General features: G+C 36.2%; 1 protein-coding gene across 13 annotated transcripts in view; it reads left to right on the forward strand.

Annotated features, from left to right (window-relative positions):
• LOC140144513 (muscleblind-like protein 1) overlaps nucleotides 1-26,314 on the forward strand; it is a 480,574-nt gene that overhangs the window by 219,618 nt on the left and 234,642 nt on the right. The gene's annotated exons all lie outside the window — the stretch shown is intronic.

The raw sequence follows: 26,314 nt of genomic DNA on the forward strand, positions 1-26,314 counted from the left end.
AGAGTTGATAACCTATCGACAAGTTGCCATTTGAGGACTGCGCGATAGTCTAAGTTTGACCAGGGATAATGTTTGGCTATGCACCTGCATGCAGTAGTGGCTCTATTTTCACTTCATTCTTTGTATTTCTTTGACATGTTTAATGTGTTTTTCCATCTCCGAGTGCGTAATCTTGAATGAAAACAAGTTTGTGTACTGAATGCTCAATATGCACTTATGTGCCAACTACTCAATGCACAATATGCATCATTTGCCAATAGCATGTACTTGTTGCGTGAGAAAATATAATAAGGGTTTTATTTATTTATTTAAAGATCAAAGTGCTATTTTTGTTTGTGTGAAACAAGTAATTTGTTATGTTTAAAATCATCTTCAACGTCATCATCATCATCATCATCATCTCCATCTCCATCTCCATCTTCATCTTCATCTTCATCTTCATCTTCATCATCATATTCATATTCATCTTATCTATTTCAATTTCTATTTTTATCTCCATCTCCACCTCCATCTTCACCTTCATCTTCATTTTCATTTTCATTTTCATCTTCATCTTCATCTCTTCATCTTCATCTTCATCTTCATCTTCATCTTCATTTTTATCTCCATCTCCATCTTCATCTCCATCTCCATCATCATCTCCATCTCCATCTCCATCTCCACATCCATCTTCACCTCCATCTTCAACTCCATCTTCATCTTCAACTCAAACTCCATTTCCATATCCATATCCATCTCCAATCCTTCATCTTTATCTCCATCTCCATCTTCATCTTCATCTTCATCTTCATCTTCATCTTCATCTTCATCTTCATCTTCATCTTCATCTTCATCTTCATCTCATCTCCATCATCATCTTTATCTTCATCTCCACCTCCCCCTCCACCTCCATCTTCATCTCCACCTCCATCTCCACCTCCATCTTCATCTCCATCTCCTTCTCCATCTCCGAGTGCGTAATCTTGAATGAAAACAAGTTTGTGTACTGAATGCTCAATATGCACTTATGTGCCAACTACTCAATGCACAATATGCATCATTTGCCAATAGCATGTACTTGTTGCGTGAGAAAATATAATAAGGGTTTTATTTATTTATTTAAAGATCAAAGTGCTATTTTTGTTTGTGTGAAACAAGTAATTTGTTATGTTTAAAATCATCTTCAACGTCATCATCATCATCATCATCTCCATCTCCATCTTCATCTTCATCTTCATCTTCATATTCATCTTCATCTTCATCTTCATATTCATCTTATCTATTTCAATTTCCATTTTTATCTCCATCTCCACCTCCATCTTCATCTTCATCTTCATCTTCATTTTCATTTTCATCTTCATCTTCATCTTCATCTTCATCTCCATCTCCATCTTCATCTCCATCTCCATCATCATCTCCATCTCCATCTCCACATCCATCTTCACCTCCATCTTCAACTCCATCTTCATCTTCAACTCAAACTCCATTTCCATCTCCATATCCATCTCCAATCCTTCATCTTTTTCTCTATCTTCATCTTCATCTTCATCTTCATCTTCATCTTCATCTTCATCTTCATCTTCATCTCCATCTCCATCTCCATCATCATCTTTATCTTCATCTCCACCTCCCCCTCCACCTCCATCTTCATCTCCACCTCTATCTCCACCTCCATCTTCATCTCCATCTCCTTCTCCATATCCATCTCATCTCCATCTCCATCATCATCTTTATCTTCATCTTCATCTCCACCTCCCCCTCCATCTCCATCTTCATCTCAACCTCCATCTCCATCTCCACCTCCATTTCCATCTTCATCTCAACCTCCATCTCCACCTCCACCTTCATCTTCATATAATCTCCATCTCCACCTTCATCTCCATATAATCTCCACCTCTACCTTCATCTTCATCTTCATATAATCTCCACCTCCACCTTCATCTTCATCTCCATCTCCATCATCGCACAACAACATCTCAAACTCCAACTTCATTTCCAACTTCATATTCAACTCCAATCCCATCTCCACCGCCATCTCCATCTTCAAACAGAGTAAAACTATTCCAAATTTCAAAGCTGACATAGCATATCATTATTATCATTTCTGGTCATAGATGTTGAATGAAGCATTTGTCAAATCATGACATTTCCGGCAGGTTTAGACAGGGAGGTATGGTACACATCTGTGAAAATAAAACATTTCAACAAATTGCCTCAATCCAGAACTAGTGTTGAGAAAACTATACAACGCAATATTTTATTTGCCCAATTGGTTGTTTGGTATCTATTGGAGCTTATGTTTAGCCCAGGTATGACAATTAATAAAAAATGTTGTATGTGTGTAACTGTGGGGAAATTACTGAATTCAACTAAGTGTTGGAACATAAGAAACACACAACAAATCAGTACATACACTGCTTGGTAATTTTAGCCTTCTGGCATGACAGGCTCACAAACTCATCTTTGGATCAGTGTTATAGACAGAAAAAATAAACAGTTTTGTGAATGGCATGCAACACAGGTAAATAGTTTGTATATTTGTATTTGAATAGAACGGCTGCTCAGTGCCAGAAGTGGGTAAGTGCGATAGCTGCCCTGTGAACATTTGGCAATTTACCAACTGTATATTGTACTCATCTACACATGGCAGCTATTGTAAGTACCCACTTCTGGCACTGAGTAGTCGAGAATAGGTTATTATTTATAGTACTTCACTAGAATCTCAAACATGACAATCTCTAGGACACAGTTCCTTAAACCCAATATGCTTCTACACTCAAAGAATGACCTTTGGATGTGTTGGGTACAAAAACTCATGTCCCTCATCTAGAGGTCAACATTTTGAGTTGGCTTGTTTAGAGGAGGTCATTGAGCTATGTATTTGAGAGTGAGGTATTGTTGCTCATAAAGTACTTGCATGATGTTGACATAGGGAGAGAAATGGATCATTGAGATTCCGGACAAATCTGAATTTGAACTAGATATGACCTACTGGTATTTTGTAGGAAGACATCTTACTTTTCAAGTTGTGAAAACTCACTGTTAGCCAAAATTAAATAAAATTAAACTGTTTAAAAAAATTATGACCGCATGAATATGTTCACTTTTGAAGGTATTCAAATTGCATCTACCTTTATGAGCCTTACAATGCTGGTATCACTCAGAAAAGATATCTTACCTTCCCAGAACCCTTTGCAGCAAGATGCATCACCTCATTACATCAAATGACACTCCCATTACTTTGTACAGGTTCCCATCGCTTTCATGTTGAGAATAGACTGGCTAAACATGGGTCGATAGTCAAGAAATAAACATACCCGGTATTTTGCAAAATCTGGATGTGCTCTATTGATTGAGGTACTTTTTGTCACTATCGACCCATGTTGCACTTGATAATTGAAATAGGGGAAATGCATTATGGGAAGTGTAAGATATCTTGTCTAGGTATCACCTGAGTGGACACAATTTAGAAGGCTTCAAAGTGTTTTTCATTTTGACTCATTATATTATATAATGGAGGACCTATGCCATTGGATATTTTCACATGACACTTTTCATTTGCCATGTTATAGCCCTGATAATAAGCCAATAGAGTTAGTACTTATTTGGCCTCCATACTGCCAATTCTAATTACTTTTCAGTAGTGTTGCGAGGCTCAGATATGTCACAAAATGGTCCAAGTTTCAAAGTTTTAATTTGCATTCATATTTGAATACATTCAAATGAGTATAACCAATTAACCATTATGTGCCTAGAAACATGTTTGAATTGCATGAGAGCCAGTGGCATAAAACAGGAGGGGGAGCAAATGCAATGTGTGAGGACAGGCCTGTAGCCATGAATTGTTTGGGAGGTGATGTAGGGAGTGTATCTGGGGGTGTGTGCCTCTCATATATGGGAGTTTTCAAGCTAGAGCTAATTTCTACTGGCCATTAGCCCCATTTCAAACCCTGCACTGTCGCTATCTACTGCTGATGATGTTATTGTTGAACTCCTTTGATATAGTTGAGTTAAGGTGGTATGAAAGGCAAAATCAAGTTGCTCTGATTGAGATTAAAATAGACTTGTTGCAGAGAGATATGCAAAATAATCTTAATTTCAAAATTTGAGCCAAATCGGACAAACAGTTTTTGAGATATTGCTGTTGAAAGATTCTTTGTATTCTATTGTTTTTGCCAATATATTGATGAAGTTAATGAGGAAAATTGGCAAAATGTGCTCATTAATATTAATTTTTGCCAATATTTTCCCAATATTTTATGAATAAACCTTCATACTACTTTTACCTTTAAAATTTTGACCTGAAACTTTGCCAATGTGTCTCTATGACCTAAACCTTTAACATGTGATTTTCCGCCCATCTAATTTGCATATTTGCATAATTAATTAGCTTTAAGTATAATGCTAATTAATTATGCAAATATGCAAATTAGATGGGCGGAAAATCACATGTTAATGTTTTAGGCCATAGAAACACATTGGCAAAGTTTCATGTCAAAATCATATAAAATAAAAGTAGTATGAAGGTTTATTCATAAGATATTGGTATAATATTGGCAAACGTGAATATTCATGAGCACATTATGCCAATTTTCCTCATTAACTTCATCAATATATTGGCAAAAACAATAGAATACAAAGAAACTAAAAACATGTATATCTTGACAACCGTATGTCCGATTTCCTTCAAACAAAAACTATTTTGCTCAGTGTATTTAGCTTAACTTATTCAATCTATTCAAATGGTTCTAAATTCAGTTTCTGTTTTCCAGAAACATCGTTTCGAACCCCCTTAAGTTGCACAATGTTTCTCCCATATCAACTAGTAACACAGTATTAGAAAATCATGCTATCTACTGCTGATAACACACCCTCCTATATCAACTAGTAACAGTATTAGAAGACTCATAATATGCTATCTACTGCTGATAATACATAAGATCACATATTAGAAAACTCATAATCATGCTATCTACTGCTGATAACACATTCCTCCTATATCAACTAGTAACAGTATTAGAAGACTCATAATCATGCTATCTACTGCTGATAATACATTCCTCCTATATCAACTAGTAACAGTATTAGAAGACTCATAATCATGCTATCTACTGCTGATAACACATCCCTCCTACATCAACTAGTAATAGTATTAGAAGACTCATAACATTGCTATCTACTGCTGATAACAAATCCCTCCTATATCAACTAGTAACAGTATTAGAAGACTCATAATCATGCTATCTACTGCTGATAATACATAAGATCACATATTAGAAAACTCATAATCATGCTATCTACTGCTGATAACACATTCCTCCTATATCAACTAGTAACAGTATTAGAAGACTCATAATCATGCTATCTACTGCTGATAATACATTCCTCCTATATCAACTAGTAACAGTATTAGAAGACTCAAAATAATGCTATCTACTGCTGATAACACATCCCTCCTATAATCAACTATTAGAAGACTGTTGCTATCTACTGCTGATAAAACACCCCTCCTATATCAACTAGTAACAGTATTAAAAAACTCGTACTCATGCTATCTACTGCTGATAACACAAGTTATTTAACTCTTTTCCAGATAATTGACTATGTTTGCAATGTCCCTTGTGTGTGAAATCAAACCCACAATTTAAGTGCTGTTGATAATGGCTTTTATCATTTTTATCCTAAAGCTATAAGTATCTTATTTGGCCTACTTATTGTCTAATATAGGACATTTTATTATGATGTCTTGACTGGCCTGGTTATGCAATGCTTTATTTTCTTTGTGTATGGTATTGGATGGGGCCTTGTGTATTTTTAATGCTCTGCATACTAGCCACATAGGCTTCAACATAAGAAGTCCAAGTTTTGAGATATTTCCTCAAAATATCAAGAGCTCTCTTAAGAACCACTGAACCAATACTAGGCTTGTTTGTACTCATTTTAATGCATTTTTCATGCTGATTCCAAATATGGTCATGAAGATATACAATTCTGAAATTTTTATTAAAAAAATTAAACTTGTCGTCTGTATAGACGCCCGCATAGAGAGAGTTAAGAACTATCTTTACCCATGAGAACATATTCCTCAGCTATTTTGTTGGCTGGCCAATGTCCGCACACTGTTCATCCTGTTCCTTCTATCACTTACTCTAATATACTTAATCCATCCGGCATGCCACAGAAAGAAATTCTGTCCTTTACATTCATTTAATTTTGTTATACTCACAAACTTGTCCCTATAGGCTACAGGATACACACTGTGGTCAACGATTTACTTGCTCATGAAACATAGGCTCTATTCATATCAGTGAGTTAGGTCTTCCCATCATGCACTATTGGGCTATTTCAGTTGAAATCCATACACCCTATGTGGAAGATATGGCCATAATCTTCCACACAGGGAGTAAAAATTTCAAATGGAGTTAACTGAATGGATGACTCCATTTGAAATATACACCCCCTGTGTGGAAGATTAAGGTCATGTCTTCCACAGGAGGTGTATGGATTTCAACTGGAATTGCCCATTTCAGTGTTTTATAACCAGCACATAACTTGTAATTTTGACAAATTAGGACAGTTGCATTGGCTGAGATTCGCGATAATGGTTGCTAAAATGGGCAATTCTCAGATGAAAACCATATTATACCCCCTATGGAAGATATGTCCTTAATCCCCCACACAAAGGGTGTAGATTTCCAAAGGAGTCCCGAGTCCCCCATTCAGGTAACCCCATTTGAAATTCACACTCCCTATGTGGAAGATTAAGGTCATGTCTTCCATAGGGGGGATATAAGGCTTATAGACTTTGTCATCAACACTGACCATTCTAGCAAACTTGCTTACTTACTTGCTTAATTCCAGTGGTGTCCTCGAACTGTGATGGCTTTCCACAACTTTCTGTCCTCCATTGCTGTCCTGAAGTCTGCTGCCTCCTGAGTCCAGTGTAGTCCAGTCTAGCAAACTATAGCGAAGTAAAAACCAACACTGACCATCCTAGCAAACTATAGCTCGAAGTAAAACCCAACTTCTCAAAAAATGATGTGGATAAAAAATGACACATGGCCGGCTATTGCACTAATCCACTTGATAATTTAATCTGGATTTAAAAAGAACTGCATCAATGTGGATTCAGTTCAAACTGTGAGACCTACATGTAGTGTTTGTTCAAATGTTTCAATTTGAAAGCCCCTGAGATAAGTTCAATATTTTTTCATGTCCATTAATTGATTTTCTCATTCCGGTTTCCCTCTTTTCTCCCCTTCCTTGAAACTCTGTCCATCTTCTTCCCAAACAAGATGGGGACCTATGCAGCACTAGGTAAAACAAGACTAGTCTGTAAGTACAAACGGATATTATTTCAATGAAATTTCATAAGCACTATTTTTATAAAACATTTGAAATATAAATGAAACAGGGATAAAAGTCTACTTTTGACAAAAAGCCTGAATAAACCTGAAACAGCATGAAAATGACCAGAATGGCCTTAAAACGGGGTTGAAAATAAAAGAAATTGCGTAAATCTGGATTACATAAAAGCCTGAATTCAGGCAAAAAAACTTACATCCCAGAAGGAAAAATGTGTAAAATTGTGTACAGATATGTCTGTTAACTGTAAAAGTGAAAAATTTAGCTGAACATTAATTTTTACACATTTTACACTAAACGCAGCTGCCACGAAAAATTAAAACAAGCAAATAATTATGTTCTTTTATGTTTCGGTACATAAAAATCATATAAAAACATGCAAAGGAAAGGTGAAATCGGTAAAGTGCAAAAAATATTTTAAAAATGCGACTGTGATTTTTTAATTTTCTGGGTCGATTTGGAATAAGACAATAAAAACTTTTTTAATGCCAATGTACAGTGGCTATTCCAGGAAAAGGCTGCCCTCCCTTCTCTACCAGATGTTGATGTTACCTGAATTTAATAATCTCATTTGACCACAGTATTTGATTTGGCATGTTATGCTGTATGTCAGAGGTGTCAGGTGAACAATGTTACAAGAAGCATTGTCATGGGTGATTGTTCAGCATGACTAGGGGACTGGGGTGGTTCAAGGGCTGCATGTCAGAGGTGTTACTGTTCAGCGGGAACAATGTTAGAAGAAGCATATCATGCATTGTTCATCACTACTGGGGACTGGGGTGGTTCAGGGGCATACCCAGAAACAATCCATTGTTTCAACCTCCAGTTTGGTGGTGATGTTTGTGTGTTTATGTGGTTGTGCCACAATCGTACCATCAATCCGCCCTTGTATGCATGCGTATACACTCTGTGGAATTAGGTTAGCGGTCAGGAATCGATGCGGGGACCAACAAAATACACACCTATGTCACTACCAAAATCGAGGTGAAACAAACAAGTATAAAGGACATAAATCTGATCCATGGGGTTTGTAAGAAATTTCTTGTCTTCAAAGAAGCATGACATGCAATCTGCCTGTGTGGTATTTGGAGCATTCCCAACAAATGCAAAATGTTACAGAAAATGTTTTAATGTTGGGTCATATTTATAAAGGGTATAAACTACTCTCTAAATGTGAAAGAGTGAAAAACAGCTCAAAAAGAGTGGTTTTTCCACTCCTCCTTGGAGCTGTATGAGTGACCACTCCTTTTAGAGTGAAATTCACTCTTCAAAAAGAGTGAGGAAATTTAATAGCTCTGAAATAAAGAAGTGAATGAGACTGACAAAAAATAATCACAGAAATAGGCACAAAATGTTCATTCATTCATGTATTTTTGTGAGCAAAGGAATTACAACACAATAAGTGTTATTACATGTTAATTAAGATTAAAATGGTAATTTGGCATGATTAAAAGCTTAGTGACGTATGACTATGGGCCTAGCATCACACATGCAGATAGACGTGCTGCAGTATATAAACATGATAAATTAGAGACTGGTCAGAGATAACAGGCCTATGCTTTGGCCTGACCCTATAGCCTAAGCCTAGCTAGAGGCCTATAGTCCTCTGACTTTTGGCATCACACATGCAGATATAATGTGCTGCAGTATATAAACATGATAAATTAGAGACTGGTCAGAGATAACAGACCTATGCTTTGGCCTGACCCTAAAGCCTAAGCCTAGCTAGGTATGGCCTGGCCTTGCTGCATGTGATCCTGTGGCTACTGGTATGTATAGCATGACTAGCGCATCGGACTCGGAGATGTGATCGGGTACATACTAACAATAAAAAGGCTGACGCAGTATAACAAACATTACAATTATTACACAAGTACACTCAATCATTTACAGGTTTATGAAGTAATACATGTACCAGGTATGGATAGCAGTGCATGAGTGTGCTACCGTAATGCCGGACCGACAATGTGAATCAATGTGTTCAACAAATGAAGAAGCTTCATGGGTACAATTATCACCTTTGAGACAGTAACATCAGATTTTTAGTTGTCAAATACAATCTGCAATGATTCAACATATAAATAAAATAGTTCAAAGTATACTTACCAACGAAAATATTGGCTATTTCTTCGCCATTGCTGCAACGACTATTCGCGAATGAATAATCACAATTTTTTGTGGCTCTCAGCGTGAAAATCCGGCTTTCTGATTGGCTGTACGAACTGTGGATTCACTCCGCAAAGAGTGATTGTAATTTCACTCTGAAATTGAGCGGTAATTTTGGATCACTCTGTAAGGAGTGAATCTACATTGACCGAGTAGAAGCTTTTTTTCACTCTAAAAGAACGACTAACCGCTCGAATAGAGTGAGAATGAAATCACTCCAAGTTCCGAGTGAAATTTTCACTCTTTTACATTTAGAGAGTATTTTAATAATTCAAATTTTTTTTGGAACACTTACTGGACAAAAATACGAACATAATGTTATTTAAGTGTTGACAAAATATTTGGTAAACATGTTAGCGGAAAATATTTTACAATAACATTTTGACAACATTTTAAAAATGTTGTTGTAGTGTTTTTTGTTAAACTTAATAAAGTGTTTTAAAAATGTTTTAGTGACCTTTATGTAACCCTAAAATGTTTCGGCGAAAACCAGAAGATGTTTATAACATGTTTATAATGTCAACAAATTTTTAATCTTTCCCCAGAGCAGCTAGGGCACATAAACATTGAAAAATGTTTCATGTTTATAATGTTTTTAAAAACATTTTTGCATTTGCTGGGTTAACAAGATTTGTCCAGCTGATCCATTTTATCAAAGGTATAGTGCAGACCACAGAATGCTCTAGCACCCTCACAAGCTCTTGGATAGCCAATTTGGTAGCCCAGCTCAAGAATACCTCAGGCATGACCTTCATTTTCCCTTCATAGAATAGAGAAGACACCCTGTTTAGAGGGAGTGCAATAATTTGACATAACAGCAAATTTGACTGACCATGGACTTGAACAAGTCAATAAACATGACCTCAGATGCCCTTTGTGGTACATACAGTTCCTCATTCAGTTGCAGGCATTCTGTGGACTGAACCAAATGAATAAAAGGCTCAGTATGGGTCCAATGCCTAGCATAATAAAAGAATCACAACTTTACTCAAGAAAAATCAGCTAAAATAGCTTGTTATTTTATGTTAACAAGCATTAGGGGTCAATACCCTTTGGTGTAGGAAGGGAAGCCTGGGAAGGTGTCGTACTGACCTTAAATGCAATTGGAATTACTAATTTCAATTTAGCATAATGGGGAAGTATAAATGTAAACCTAAGTTGAGGTGTTTTATCCCACAAGGAAATACTCTATGAAATTTATAAGATTCTTATCCACAGAATCCGTTATCAATATTTCGAAGTGACAACACACTGTTCAGATTCAAAAAATTTAATTTTAAATCTCTATCAGCAGTTTTTGTACACTACACTGGGGAGTACTTTGAGGCTCTTGTGTTTAGGCATGGGGTCACAAAATTCAGAAAAAGGTTTTAAAGAAGACATCATGAAGAATTCAGATTCAAAAACTGATGTATTGATTATTTTCAATTTGAGATGTTGGTAAACACAACTGGTCAAATGTAAAGATATTAATAGGAAAAGATAATGCCATTTATTTATTTTATTAATATTTATCCATGGTAGCCCAATTCAGCCAAATAACTGGTCTAACATGGGGCCCCCGCTACACATTTACAAATCTTTAAAAACAACAATCATCAACATGCAATTTATATATATAGTTTAATTATATACAACTATTATTATTAAGTACAAAATAAAAATACAAAAATACATGCAATTTTCAAAGTAAATAAAACATGATATTTACAAGTGTAGGCTCATAAAGTTGCACATTTGTTGAACTTCATACTTCTTTAAGTTGATCATAGGAGAAACAAAATTATTATAGAATTTTAGAGTGCATGCTATATATGGGCAAGTTGTCATCCATGCATCCTCTTCATAAATTCTTAATATTTGTTGACATCATGAACCATCATGATTTTAATATATTACAACTTTCTTCCCCAAATATTGCATTTTGTTTCACCCAGATCATATTTTCCAACCCATAGCCTGCAGTTCTGATGCTTTTCATGCAAATGCTGAGATTAATGAAGTCAAATATCTGGTAGTACACTGCACTAGACACTATTAAGAAGCTTATCTGGTAGTGTCACAACATGTGAACCAAGTTGCCGTGGGCTAATCAGAATCGGATTAGAACTGCAACAGGTCAGTTTTATGATGAGATCTTATTGGTGAGCAGGTAGTAGTCTTGGATCAAGACCTGATGTGATCGGGTAGTGTCATAACATGTGAACGAAGTTGCCGTTTGCTGATCAGAATCGGATTAAGACTTCAACAGGTCAGTTTTATGATGAGATCTTATTGGTGAGCCCCAGGGTGAGCAGGTAGTAGTCTTGGATGAAGACCTGATGTGAACTTATTTGGTGAGCTAAGTGAGCAGGTAGTAGTCTTGGATGAAGACCTGATGTGATGTAATTGGTGTACTAATGAACAGGTAGTCTTGGTTGAAGACTGATGTGAACTTATTGGTGAGCAGGGGCTGTGCAATAATTATTTTCCCCGGGGTAAAATTTCGAACGGCCCGCCAAAATCGCTTGCCCCCCCCCTCTCGGCCTGCCAAAAATCGCTTGCCCCCCCTCTCGGTCCGCCAAAAAATCTTTGCCCCCCCCCTTACACATGCCAAATTTTTGGGATCCCAATTTTCAAACCTTAAATGGTCTAGATATATGTTACGAGCGCAGCGAGCAGGAAAATTTGCATATTAAAGCGTTTCCGTACTGTTTTCCTAAGCCTTTTTAGAGCGTTTTATTTAAAAGGCGCCTCATAAAAAAAAAAAAAAAATCGCTTGCCCCCCCTCTCGGCTGGCCAAAAATCGCTTGCCCCCCCTTTCGGCTCGCCAAAAATTTCTTGCCCCCCCCCCAATTTTACCCTCCCCCAGGGCTCATAATTATTGCACAGCCCCTAAGTGAGCAGGTAGTAGTCTTGGATGAAGACCTGATGTGATATTGGTACGCTAATGAACAGGTAGTCTTGGTTGAAGATTTGGTTCTGCTTGCCATATGAGGCAAAATGGACTAATCGGAATCGGATTAGGACGGCACCAGGTTAGATTATTATGCGATCTGATTGGTGAGCTAGTGAACAGTTGGTAGTCTTGAATGAAGACCTGATGTGACGTTGTTGGTAAAAATACAAAATAAAATTAGTTTTAGTTACAAAATAACCAAATTTATAAGTCTATTTAAATTCAAATATAATTGATATGAAGATAATTGGATGAAGACCTGGTGTGATCTTATCGGTGAGCTAGTGAGCAGGTAGTGTTGGTTGAAGACTTGGTTCTGCGTGCCATATAGGCCTAAGCCACAATGGACTAATCAGAATCAGATTAGGACCGCAACAGATCAGATTGTTATGCGATCTGATTGGTAAGCTAGTGAGCAGGTAGTAGTCTTGAATGAAGACCTGATGTGACGTTGTTGGTATGCTAGTGACTATATATTGAACAGGTAGTCTCTGCTGGTTGAAGACCTGGTTTTGCTTGCCACAGGAGCCAAAACGGACTAATCAGAATCGGATATAAAATTAGTTTTAGTTACAAAATAACCAAATTTATAAGTCTATTTAAATTCAAATATAATTGATATGAGATCAAATGTATGAGATCAAATACAAAATGTGCGGTGAAAAATTGGTTATTCTAGTTGAAATCCATACCCCCTGTGGAAGGCATTACCTTAATCTTCCACATAAAGAGTGTGAATTTCAAATGGGTTACCTGAAATGAATGACACTATTTGAAGTCTACACTCCTTGTGTGAGAGATTAACGTCATAGCTTCCATGGGGGTGTATGGATTTCAACTGGAATTGCCCATGTACAAAATTCCAGATCATAAAAATGCAAAACATTTGAAAATTAAAATTAGAATATTGATATCAAAATTTTGAAGATTAATTTCAAAATTAGAGAACAATCAAATTTGAGAGTACATTATATTTAGAGATGAAATGCAAAACGATTTGAATAAAATTACAGCTTTCCCAAGGAAACTGAAAATAAAATTGATCAGAATAATTTTCTCGTTTGCAGAGTATCAAAATTCACACTTTCAAAATTTGCATTTTGATATGAGGTAGTTCCCCTTTCAGGTTAATTTAGTGCACTAGCAAAAGACTTAATTTTGCATGAACTTAAATTTACCGAATTTTGTGATGAGCTTTAAATTTAGTAAAATTGTGTTTTTATACTAAATTTGGTGTTTCTAGTTTCTATTACAATGTTGCTTCATATTTTTTGTGAATATTATTTCATAAAAACAAAAGAGGGTTACTATTTATTAAAAGATGTTGTGATGAAAATATAATCTGCCAAAGATTATATTTTGACGATTGATAGACGACCTGGTCATCCAGTGGACATATTTCTAGGCGAAGGTGATGATGCGTGAAAGATGGAAATAGGTCATGTCGGTGTTGATGACCATTGCTGCTGACCGATGCAAAAAAATTCAGCGTGGAAAGGTTATTTGTATTTGCTAGATGAATGCAATGTGTGGGTTTATAATATGCAGAATATAAAGGGAATATAAAGGTATACGCCCTGTAGCAACTGTAAATAAAATATTATCGTATTTTTCCTTTTTCTGTATTGAGATACGATTTAGGTCATGGCCGTCCGAAAAAAGGTCCACCTGTGTGTTTATTCAAGTTTAATCATGAAGAAAATGGGATATTTCGGAGATATCACAGCTTTACAAATGAGGTTGTCAAAATTAAGTGTTCCTTTATTTGTGTTAGTAAACAATTTATTTTGCGTGTGGGAGTTTTCCATGGCTACATGCTTTGTGTCCGGAACAAAGTCATGATAGTGCAAATGAAAGTCAGTGGACAAGGGTAAGAAAAAAAGTATTATTATGATGATTAGAGTCATTTGGTTTACCCTATATGTGTCACTATAATTCGCTGTTGAAGTGATGTAATAATCGGATATCTACCACAGCAATAGGTTATAATAAATTCGGATATCTACCACAGCAATAGGTTAAAACAATTTTTGAATATATCGCACTGCAGTACAAGCAGGTTGCACTCATCACCTGTGTATGTCTGCAATCATAGACATAGGCCTATTGAATAAAATAAAGATTTTGTATGAGGACATTATATCAGACGGCTAAAGCTACCTGATATAATTTTGCTTTTCAAATTTTAAAAACAAAAAGATGTATAAATCAACATGAAACCTCACAGATTATGGGATCAAAGTTGTTTAATCAGGGTGAAAATAGCCAGTATTTGATGAATTGGGGCATCACAGGAATTAAAGGAGTAATAACAGCAGCATTTACTGAGTTTGTATTTTCTAGCTTCCGGATATCATTGGTTTCAGTAATTGAATAGTAAGCTTCAGAGAACTGAAAATCACCAAGGGAAGATGTCTTACCCTTCCCAGAATCCTTTGCAACATGATGCATGACCTCGTTACATCAAATGACACCAGTTACTTGGTGCCCTAAATTGTTTTCATGTTGAGAATAGACCTGGCTGAACATCATCCATAGTCAAGATGTAAAAAACATATTTTGCATATTTTATTTACTTTTTGACGCTATTGACCCATGTTGCACCAGCTAATCAGTACAGAAAATTGAAACAGAAGAAATGCATTATGGGAAATGTAAAATATCTTCTCTGGAACTCACCAGGCCAGTCAACTCCAGTTTAAACAGTGTACAAGTTTGAATACCTCTGGCTCTCATCTTTGTCTCTAGCTCTATATAAACAACATGTAAGATAATAAGTTTTTTCAAGCACTTTGCATGCAAATAGCCATCAAACTCTCAAGTTCTCGTCAAAATGTCCTTGTTAAAAATCAGAACCACTGAACCAATACTAGGCATGTTTGGATTCATTTGAATGCATTTTGGGTGTAGATTTTAAATTTGATGATGAAGTTGAAAAATTGTGAGTTTTTGAAAAAAAATTCGAAAATTTGGTGCTGTGGTCATGCACAGGGTTATATTACTCTATGCATGTCTTTATTTCGCTACCAGAAGCACTGGAGCAGCCCTATTTTGACTATGGCCATTATTTAACCAAATTACGGTTTTGTCGTTTGCATCAGTAGCTACAAGGCTAAATGCACAGGCTTCACATGCTCAATGTTATTTAAAGGTGATTAATTTACCTAGTTTTTATCCAAATCAAATTTGAAGACAAACCACGGCTCGCTGGGAGCTCGTGCGAGGACCGTTTCGGTGAGCGTCGCAAAGGTTCAACTTAAAAGCACGGAATCCTCTTGATGATACTGGGCCTGAGTGTGATATGAATACAAGCAATTAGTAACACAGTGTTAATTGGGTTAGAGTTTCCCTAATGAGTTTAGGATTAGTAAACAAACTTGCTCTAGTATCAGGAATTGGCGGAGATAATAAGATGGACAAAGTTGAGGTATGCCATATTTACAAAGGTGTGAAGATGTGATATGTTCAATGAATTTTAAAAGCTTTTCTAAAAATAAAAATTATGTCGCACTGCTATTATAGCATTTGTTTCTTGATTTTGAGCAGCCAAAGTCTCGGAACATGTTTCAACTGCAGTGAGTGGCACTATGTTCAAGCCCCCTATAAAGTTTGTTTTTTGCTGGAGGAAGGGGCAGGGCGGTGGCACTAATATAATAATAGTGGGTACAGGGATATGTGAGGCGGTCAAGGGTCCCCTTTTCAGGCTTTCAGGGATGCCAAACCAGAGTGCACTTCACACGTACCAATGTATTTGCTTGCTAATTGTGCTAATTAGTATAATGCTGAATATTTTCTCATATTTCACATAGATCAGGGATGTCAGTTTTCAGGCAATTGCCTGATTTCAGGCCTTTTGCTACTCCAAATTTCCGCACTTTTATTTATTTTCAGCCCGTTTTGAGGCTTTATAGCCCAAATTTACACGCTTTTCAGGCTTTTCCTGCCAAGTCACTTCAGGCCACTTTCATCCCTGATAGATGCATAAAGGGGGATAATATTTGACATTGTATGTGACTTTGAAGGCAATCCTTATCCTAAACCAACAGGGTTACCCCACCCCCTTATTAAGTTTGGCAAAAACTATTTTGATATCAAATTTTGGCAACATTTTAAAATGCTGTTTAGTTTTATAGAACATTTTAAAAATGTTTGTATGACCTTTAGGTCTGTATAATCCGTCACATTTTAACCCAAACCCGAAACGTCAGTTCATAACCAGCAAAGCCCACAAAAAATACACTCACAAAAATGATCATTTTTACAGTAGCACATCACCCAGAGAAGATATTATACCCTGCCCAGAATCCTTTGCAACATGATATAGGCCTATCACCTCATTTCATTAAATGACAATCCTGTTACTTTGCACTGGTTCTGTTTGGGCCGTGTTTTTAGAATAGACTAGGTTGAACATGGGTCGAAGAAATAAACACATTTTGTAACATCTGGATGTGCTCTGTTCATTGAGGTTTATTTCATCACTATCGATCCATATTACACTAGATAGCAAATCAGTACAGGAAATGTGAGAAAAGCATTATGGGAAGTGTACGATATTGAATCACCTAAATACATAAAGACATGGGATTGAGACATTGACCCCAAGACTCGGAATCCAAGAATAAAGCGCATCTATAATCGTGATTTACTTAGTAAATACGGGACGATGACGTCAAGAAGGGTCCGGTCTGGTCAGGCTGAATATTTCACATGTCCCATCTTCAGTCATACATGTCTTGAATAGCAGCTGCCTACTACTATGGAATGCTGAGACATGACACTGATGGTGGCAGCGGTGGGATTTCGAATGTGATCTCGACAACTTTTTTATCAACACAACATAAGGAGTTCCCGCAGACTTGATTTTATATTCAAACAGCAGGAATGAAGTTGTTGAGTTAATTTTGTTTTGAAATTGAAATAAGTATATTCTATCATGTCAAGCTACTGGAGGAGAGTGTGGGGATATCAGTGGTGTTGCCAGAAAATTTAAGCCCTGAAATCATGAGTCAAATCATAGAAAAGTTGCCCAAATTTTCACTTAAACCCATTGATTTCTATGGGCAGGACACTACTGAAAGCTGCAGGCGTCAATGTGGAAAAGTCACCCAATTTGTGTCCTAAACATTGGTTTCTGTGTCAAGAAATGGCTGAAGTCACAGGGAAAATCTTCAAAACAGCACCCAATTGGGCTACCTTTGACAACCCAATACCAAGGTGATGTTTGTAACATGAAGATGAGTTGGGGAAAATCCCTAATTTACAAACAGCGGGATGTTTAGTAACATGGGATTAGGTTTTGAGGAGAAGAGTATGTTTGCTGGGGATATTGTCGCTTGTGTCATGAAATACGATCATGAATAACTAACATAGTGAGTCATACATACATTCAACATTTACAAAAGTGTAACTGAACCAGGGGAGGGATTGAGATGTAACATGGGCTGTTCCAGTTGGAATTCTTACACCCCCTATGGAAGACATGACCTTAATCTTCCTTACAGGGGTGTAGATTTCAAAATTGAGTCACTCATTCAGGTAACCCCATTGGCAAGTTCAAGGGCATGTCTTCTATAGGGGTGTATGGAGTTCAATTGGAATAGCCCCATCACTCTATCTGCCATTGACATAGTCATAATACACATTGTCATAATATGCCATTGACACAGGGGGTGTGAATTTCAAAATGGAGTCACCCATTGAGGTAATCCCATTGGTAATTCACACTCCCTGTTTGGAAGATCAAGGGCATGTCTTCTATAAGGGGTGTATGGATTTCAATTGGAATAGCCCCATCGTTCTATCTGCCATTGACATTGTCATAATAAAACTATCTTGCAAAATAGACTTTGAAAGATTTTCAACATGGGGCACTAATATAACCAAAATGTTGTTGATGATCTATTCTGGGGGATGTCAGGAAATTTGGTAAAAAATAGGTCAAGGGCTGAATGGTATTTAAGCCCCCCACACACCATATCCAAATTATTAGGGAGGGGCTGAGCCCCTGCTAGATCCCTGGTTCTGGGGCATGTACTTTCAATGTATGATATATAATTTACATTATAATTTATTTTACTTTGCTGTGTGTATGCCCTATTCAAATCATGAATCATTTGGAATTATACATGTAATCAGTCATTCCTTTTAAAGGGGATTTTTGATTACCATTGCTCTTCCTTTTTAAGGGGATTTTTGATTACATTTGCTCTTATGCTTTTCATAATCCAACAGACAAACAAACAGCTAAACAAAATGTAACAAAAGCATTACCTGCCTTTTGAGATTTTCCCCAGAGTAATCCTTTAAATTGAAATTTATAAACGCTAGATTTAAGTTTCTTACTAGAAACACCAACAAATTAGAACAACAACCAATTTTTAGGGCAAAACATTGAAATGGACTCTGACATTCCTAAACTCAAGCTGTCTTATCTTAGATTTCCTTTATTTTTCTCATAAAATCCATTTTAAGATATTAAAAGCTTTTAAAGATGCAGTGCTTATAATCCTACAAAATCTTTAATACTATATCGTATCCAAAACCCCTGGATGGGATGATTAATGCTTAATTATAAAGTTCAACGTTTCCTCGACAAGTTTCCGATATCACTTTGATTCCCAAGCAATACTAGGTTAAAATGAAAAGATTGACCCAAATTTAGCTTTCTTGAGAGCGTAAAACGAAACCAAGTTTTTATGCAGACGGCACATGATTAGGCCTTATTGTGTTTAAAACCCACGGCCCATATACACGATATAAATTACATGAGTAAGCATTCAGAGAAACACAATGTTTTCTTTAGGTGCTTATCGAAAATTATTTAACGCCGCTTATTTTTCACCAACCACTCCCATGCGTTTCTTAAAAGGTAAAACTGTGTAATTGTTTATATCATTATTGCGCATTAAAATCAACACTAATTTAGTTAGGAAAATGTGGATTGTAATTTCAGATTGCCTTTCAAATGAAAATTTTGTAATGGGTAATTTAGCCATGTTTTATAAGTATGATCGCTTAAGGCAGCTTATGCTCAGGCAGGCATTGAGTTTTGCAATGTGACAGGTGTGCTGTAAATCGCACGCCTGGATAACCCGAGGTGTGCTTTTAGGTGTGCTGCAAATCGCACACCTAAATAAACCAAGGTGTGCTTTTTCAAAACTGGTGTATGACTATGATTTCATTTTCAGCTAAAACTTAGCAATTGTGACAACATACATGTACTTTTTTTAAATGGCCATGGTAAAAGCTCTGGGGTAATGAATGGTGTATACTGCATAGATGTCCCTGGACTTTGGACTTATTGCTAGTGTCATTTGTAATTTTTTTTTTTTAATTAGTTTTTTTTTTTGGATTTAGAATGTCCCTGGAACTTTAGAATGTCCCTGGAATTTTTTTTTAATTAAAAAAAAAAAATTACAAAAATGTTTTAAAAAATTATAAATTCTTGTTTAAAATAGGCAAATTTGTAAATTATGTTCACATAATAATCTATGAATGATTTTAAAATGCATTTGTTTTGTATGCTTCTTTACTTCATAAATAGGTTGTAATGTGAACATCAATTATAAATTTGCCTATTTTGAACATGAATTTATAATTTTTTAAAATCTTTTTGTAATTTTTTTTCAAGTTTAAAAAAAAATTAAAAATATTTCCAGGGACATTTTTAAGTTCAGGGACATTCTAAATAAAAATAAAAAAAACTTAAAACTCAATCCTGCTCAGGGAAGGTTATCATCCTTCCCAGAATTCTTTTTGCAACATGATGCATCACCTCATTTCATCAAATGACACTCCTGTTACTTTGCACAGGTTCCTTTGTTTTTATTTTGAGATTAGGCTGGTTAACATGGGTTGATACTTAAATTGATAGTCAAGAAAATATATTTTGCAAGATCTGGATGTGCTCTGTTCATTGAGGTACATTTCATCACTGAATATCGACTCATAGTGCACTAGATAGCAAATCAGTATAGGAAATTAAAATGGGAGAAATGCATTATGGGAAGTGTTCATATCTTCTCTGGCTTATGTTATAGAAGTGAATAGAAAAATATAATGCCTTCCCATGATGCATTGGTGATATTGCACCAAATTACACATGGAACCATGCTGTACTTAATTTGAATAGGATGGTCGGTGTTCATGAAACATCACCCTATGAATTCCTCTTTCTCCATTTTGGCGATGGGAAAAAAGGAAGGAACATAGAAAAGAGGTGAAAGTGAAAATTTGTTTTTTCCACCTCGGTTTTGAACCACCGACCACCATTCAGGTGCGGAGCAGAAGACCGGGGAATAGCAAGCCATGCGTGTGAATATTACCCGTCAAACGATTTATATGCGTATTATGTGATTTTGGATGATCATATCGGTTGCTTAGTTTGCTGTCACTATGTAGTATTTTGTGGTACACAGTATGGTCAGGGACTTAATTATTAAGTCAATTATGCATATAGCAACTATTTCAGTTTTCAACATTGACTGTCATGTAAACGCTGGTTTCTAGAGGCAATGGATTGATGCATGATGGGATAGCATGATTTCTGCATAATAGACATGTGTACAGTGTGTTACTGATGTTAAAGAACCACCACATTAATACTTTACAAACCATCATAGCTTTCATGGCATCTAAAGAAGTCAACAGAATCTATATCATCACCTAAAATATCTCAAGAACTTTTAACCCAATACCACTAGTATTTGGCCTCATTTTGATGCATCTTTTTTTCACTTTCTAAAACAACCAAGAGAAAATTGCAATATTTTACCTCAAATTTTTAACCAAAATCATGTGCTAACTTAGTATCCAAAAGAGTTAAGTCATGGTGTGTATTGCAAGAACATAATATACTCATGATGAGTGTTGTTTGGTACGGGATCTTTAAACTAAGAGCTAAAAACGGTCTCATTTCCGAATCCATAGTCCAATAACCCACAATCAATCCATGATATCTCAAAACTTGACCTCAAGTTTTGGAGTATGAGTTTGGGTGCCCAACAGATTCAAAGGTCATTCTGTGAATGTGCAAACGTATTCGGCTGAAAGAACTGTGCCATGATAGATGAGAATGTTCTAGATTGTAGCGTTAGTGCACGGTACCTCAAGTGTATAAGCCTATAGCTATGAAGGTACAAAGGAAACGGGAGATTGTTTATAGAATGACAGATAACCTTATTATTCGTAGGTAGATGTAGCTACCCCTTTCCGCATACATGAGTGTTAAGTAGTCTTACAAATAGTAAAAGAAATGGGTTAAAAAATAACAAAATTTTTATTTTTTTTTAGAATTTTGTATTTTTGATGTTATATTTGAAATCTATGTGAAAAATGCATTCAAATGAGTACAAACTTGACTAGTATTGGTTCAGCGGTTCTTAAAATTGTCGTTTAAATTTTAAGGAAGATGCACAGATCTCTTGAATTTGGATTATAAATGTACTGTATGCAAACAAATCGACTGCTCAGCGTTAGAAGTGGGTAAGCGCAATAGCTGCCTTGTGAACATTTGGCAATTTACACACAGTATATTGTACTCATCTACACATGGCAGCTATTGTGCTTACCCTTCTGGCACTGAGCAGTCGAAATAATAATTAGGTGAAGATAATTGCTATTATTATGGATATCAGTAACTGAGACAAATTTGTTTGAAAATCATCAGCATTTAGATTAGTCGGTAATTTGTTTAAAATTGAAATTGATATGAAAGTTTGATGAAAATTGGTTCAATTATTCCAAGTTGCATTCTGTGATAATTACTATGGGGAATTTGTCATTTTGGATTGTCATCCGTGGGGACTAAAATAACATACTTTTGAAGTGTGTCAGCATAAAGCTGACATTTAGGGAGACTAGGAACTATGCAAACATTACACACATGTACACACCCTCACACAAACAGCCACACTCTACATATTTTGAGGCAAATCATAGATGATGTACTGGACAAGGCCAAAAGGATGAAAGGTTTGCTTGTTCACAAAAGTTCTCCATCTGGGGGGTGCTTCTTCAAAAGATTTTGTACAGGGATATACAAAGTTTTCACAAAAAGCACCAAAATTTGCCCAAATTGGGTGGTGCTTTTAAGGCACTTTTGCCCAATTGGGAGCACAGGTCATCACTGAAAATCCACCCATCAATGTACCAAAATTGCAGAAAAGGTATCCCAGATCCATGGCACATCCCTGTAAGAATGCTAAAATAGGTGTGATGGGATATTTAATGACTGTATATCACTTCATAAAACAGTTTAGAAACTGTGTAAAAGCTGTTTGTGTTAGATCTAATTCAAAATGTACAAATTCTGAAAGGGGAAACCCTTCTGGAATTTCCAAAATTTGGGTCAGTATTCTTTTGTATACAGAAAAATCTTTTTTTCTGGTTTTTAAGGAAATTATCAATTTCCCCCTATATGCAAGTACTTTTATCCGTAGCTAAGGCCTAAAAAATGTTTGATTGGCATAAATTCAAATCTAATTTCAGTGCCAAAATCTGTAGTAACACTTTGCACTTGCATTGTTTATTCAAAAACACAAAATCAACAGAGCAAGTTATGAATAATAGGCCCTATGTTTGTATACTCTATATCATCAAAAATACTAAAATTGTCGCTACAACACAGACAGACTATTAGATAAACTTTGACCTTACAATTTTGCATAATATGATAAATGCTTTGTAAATAATGATAAAATAGTTGTTGATAATATTACAGGTCTGTTAAATTTGATACAGTAACAAGTTAATGATAAACTAACAAACAGTTTGTGTATCTGTGCTTTTGCTCATGCAATTGATGGTTCAAATGGGCTAATCCACACTACCCCTGTGGAAGATTTAGCTAAAGACTTCCACAGAGGGAGTATGAGTTTTGAATACAATAGACAATTGGGTAAGTTCCATTTTGAAATACTGCACACCAGTTGTGGCAGATATAGGTAAAGCCATAATACAGGGGGAGTATAGGTTTCAAAATGATTAACCCAGACCAGTTACATTTGAAATACATACTCCCTGTTGAAGATATTTCCAAAATCTTTCACAGGGGTAATGTGCAGGGTTATTGCTAGACTTGTTTCAAGTCCTTTAGCGTCCATAGTTAGTGAATGTAAAATTCATGGAAGCTTTGTCACATCTTCCAAAAATTTCTATTTCTTTCCAATGTATTAAAGTTATCTATTCTTTCAAAATAATTATTTACCATCATATAAATTTTATGAAAATCTATTTGACATTTAATTTGAATTGCTAAATAGTGGACTTTCTTATCATACTTTACCCCAGGGATACTGTGCACTGCAGGGGTAGTGTTTGAGCAAAATGCACACCATGCCCACAAGGTATACTTCCTCCCTAGCTCATGTTGCCAGCTTCGTCCTACACAAAAATTCTGACCTGACTAAAATCTGAGGGAGTCCAGTATATGATACCTCGAGCATGAATAGAGAAAAAGTAAGGAGGAAGACTTGATCAAGGCTAGGTTATTGCTAGACCAAGTTGAGTGCCGGCTAATTTTACTATCCAATTTAATTTTTTTTAGTGCCGGTCGGCCCCGGTCCGTGCCACCCCCGGCCGGCGCCGACCGGCGTGGCTATAACCCTGGTAGTATTATATAGATTTCAACTGGAATAGCACAATTCAGTCAGACACAACAAATTGATTGTGCCAAGGTTATTAACACATTATTGAAGAATTCTGTTTTAATAATAATAATATTGATTACTTTTTACCAAAGTGTTAACTGAAATCAAAGAAAAAATAGCCAAATGTGTGAATTATGTCTTTTGAAATTGGGTCTTTTCAAATATCAAATATTGATACTTGGGTGTTGCCACCTGTGCTGCGGCTCTGGGTAGTCAGATTTTTGAGTTTCCCTTGTTTGGAAATTAGACTGGCCCCCAGTCTCGGTTCGGTTCCATCTCTGGATAATGTAACAATAAATAATTACATAATGCCCTATGAAAAAAATGCCAAAGTACTGTAACCCCCCCTTATTTTCTTCAATGCCAAAAACCCATTCCTCTTCATCCACAAATCGACGCCACTAATTACACCCACCACAGTCAACCATGCAGCAATATAGAAATATACTCGTATTATAAGTGAACGCGAAAGTCCATTGAGCGCTGATTCGAGACTGGTCCAATTTGTTAGAGATCTCCTTCCAAATATTCGTTCAACGAAGCACATTGTTTCGATGTCAATTACGAAAGCCCCGCCCCAGTTTCAATTCAAATATGGTAGCACAAAGCTATGCCGCGGGATGTGATGCAAGATCGGATGGGACACTTGTCAACAACTGAGAGGTATTGAGCTCAAGTGGCACGCGTCTGATAGACCCATGGTACGCGCAATAATAAAAGGCAACCACTCGACTTGGACTTAGGCCTATTGTCCATATTGCGTATATTATCGCGTGCGGTTTGCAAATGTTTGCACATTATTTAGCTAGGGAAGCCTTTTCAAATATCCCCGCTGCCAAGCTGCGTTGATTGGTCGGATACAATATCTTTGTTTTAGTCGCTACACAAACGTTAATGTAGTGAAAACATGGACGTGGTATATAGAAAGATTGCGTGACTCCAAATCCGTAAAAGTGAACTCCCAGCATTTTGTGGGAGCTGGAAGGCAAATTGCTTACAGACTGGGAGGGTCCATGTATTGGGTTGATTTTTAATGCTATGTAATCTACATTACCAGTCGTTCTCCATGGACCCGAGGGAGGGTCTATTTGGAAATATGAAATTTGTAATTATTAAGGGGTTTGGTAAACCAAATGGGGGAGATGGGAGGGACATGGGCATTTTTTTGTGCCAGATTAATGGGGTTTGGCTTTAACTAATCACTGACCAATTGCGCAGTAAGCTGAACATCTTGTTTCTGATTTTTCTGTAAAATAAACAAAAAATATCTTCCTCTGTTCCTTACCAATATTGGTAGCTTGCTAAATTAGACCTGTAATTTTGTGTGAAGTAAAAGTTCTATAATAATGTGTGAACTATTTCAAACCATAAGAAGAATTGCAAATGTAGCATCAGTCAGTTGGGCTATTCCAGTTGAAATCAACACTACCCCTATGGGAGATTTTGGAAATATCTTGCACAGGGGGAGTATGTTTTTCAAATGTAATTGGTCACTGTTAATCATTTTGAAACCCATACTCCCATTGTATTATGGCTTTACCTATATCTTCCACAACTGTAGTGAGTATTTGAAATAGAAGTTACCCAACTGTCTATTCTATTCAAAACTTATACTCCCTCTGAAGAAGATTTTAGCTAAATCTTCAACAGGGGTAGTGTGGATTTTAAATGGAATAGCCCAATGTTTAAAAAACAAGAAATCTTGATCCATAACTGCATCAATTGCAGAATGTTTTGAATGAAAATATAAAATGTAATGTATGTGTGATTTTAGCAGAACATTTAGGACGGAAAATGTGCAGGAAATTTGCTCATATCAGGAAACGAAATAGAAATGGAATCTTTTTTCAGGATATGGATCTTAAGCAAAAAGAATTATAAAAGCACGATGTTTTTTATCATTTTACTTGCCATAGTATTTATTCGTTTGATTAGGCCCCCCAAAAATAAATTGTTTGGTTGCCCTTCCGAGACAAAAATTGGGAGAGTCTGCGGTCGATCCTTTTTTTTTCATGGACTCTTCCTCGGTTTTTCCTCCATTTTGGAAAGGCTAGTATTGACAAATGCTTGTGTGTATTTGGACTGGATTTAAATAGAAATACTTCTTGTTTTCAATCAAATATGCATTAAATAAATAAAATGAGTGAATAACAAATATAAAACTCCCTAATTCTGTCCAAATTTAAGGTTTCTTCTAAAAACCTCAAAAACTCGG

The sequence above is a fragment of the Amphiura filiformis genome, unplaced genomic scaffold (genome assembly GCF_039555335.1).
Source record: "Amphiura filiformis unplaced genomic scaffold, Afil_fr2py scaffold_60, whole genome shotgun sequence".
NCBI lineage: Eukaryota > Metazoa > Echinodermata > Ophiuroidea > Amphilepidida > Amphiuridae > Amphiura > Amphiura filiformis.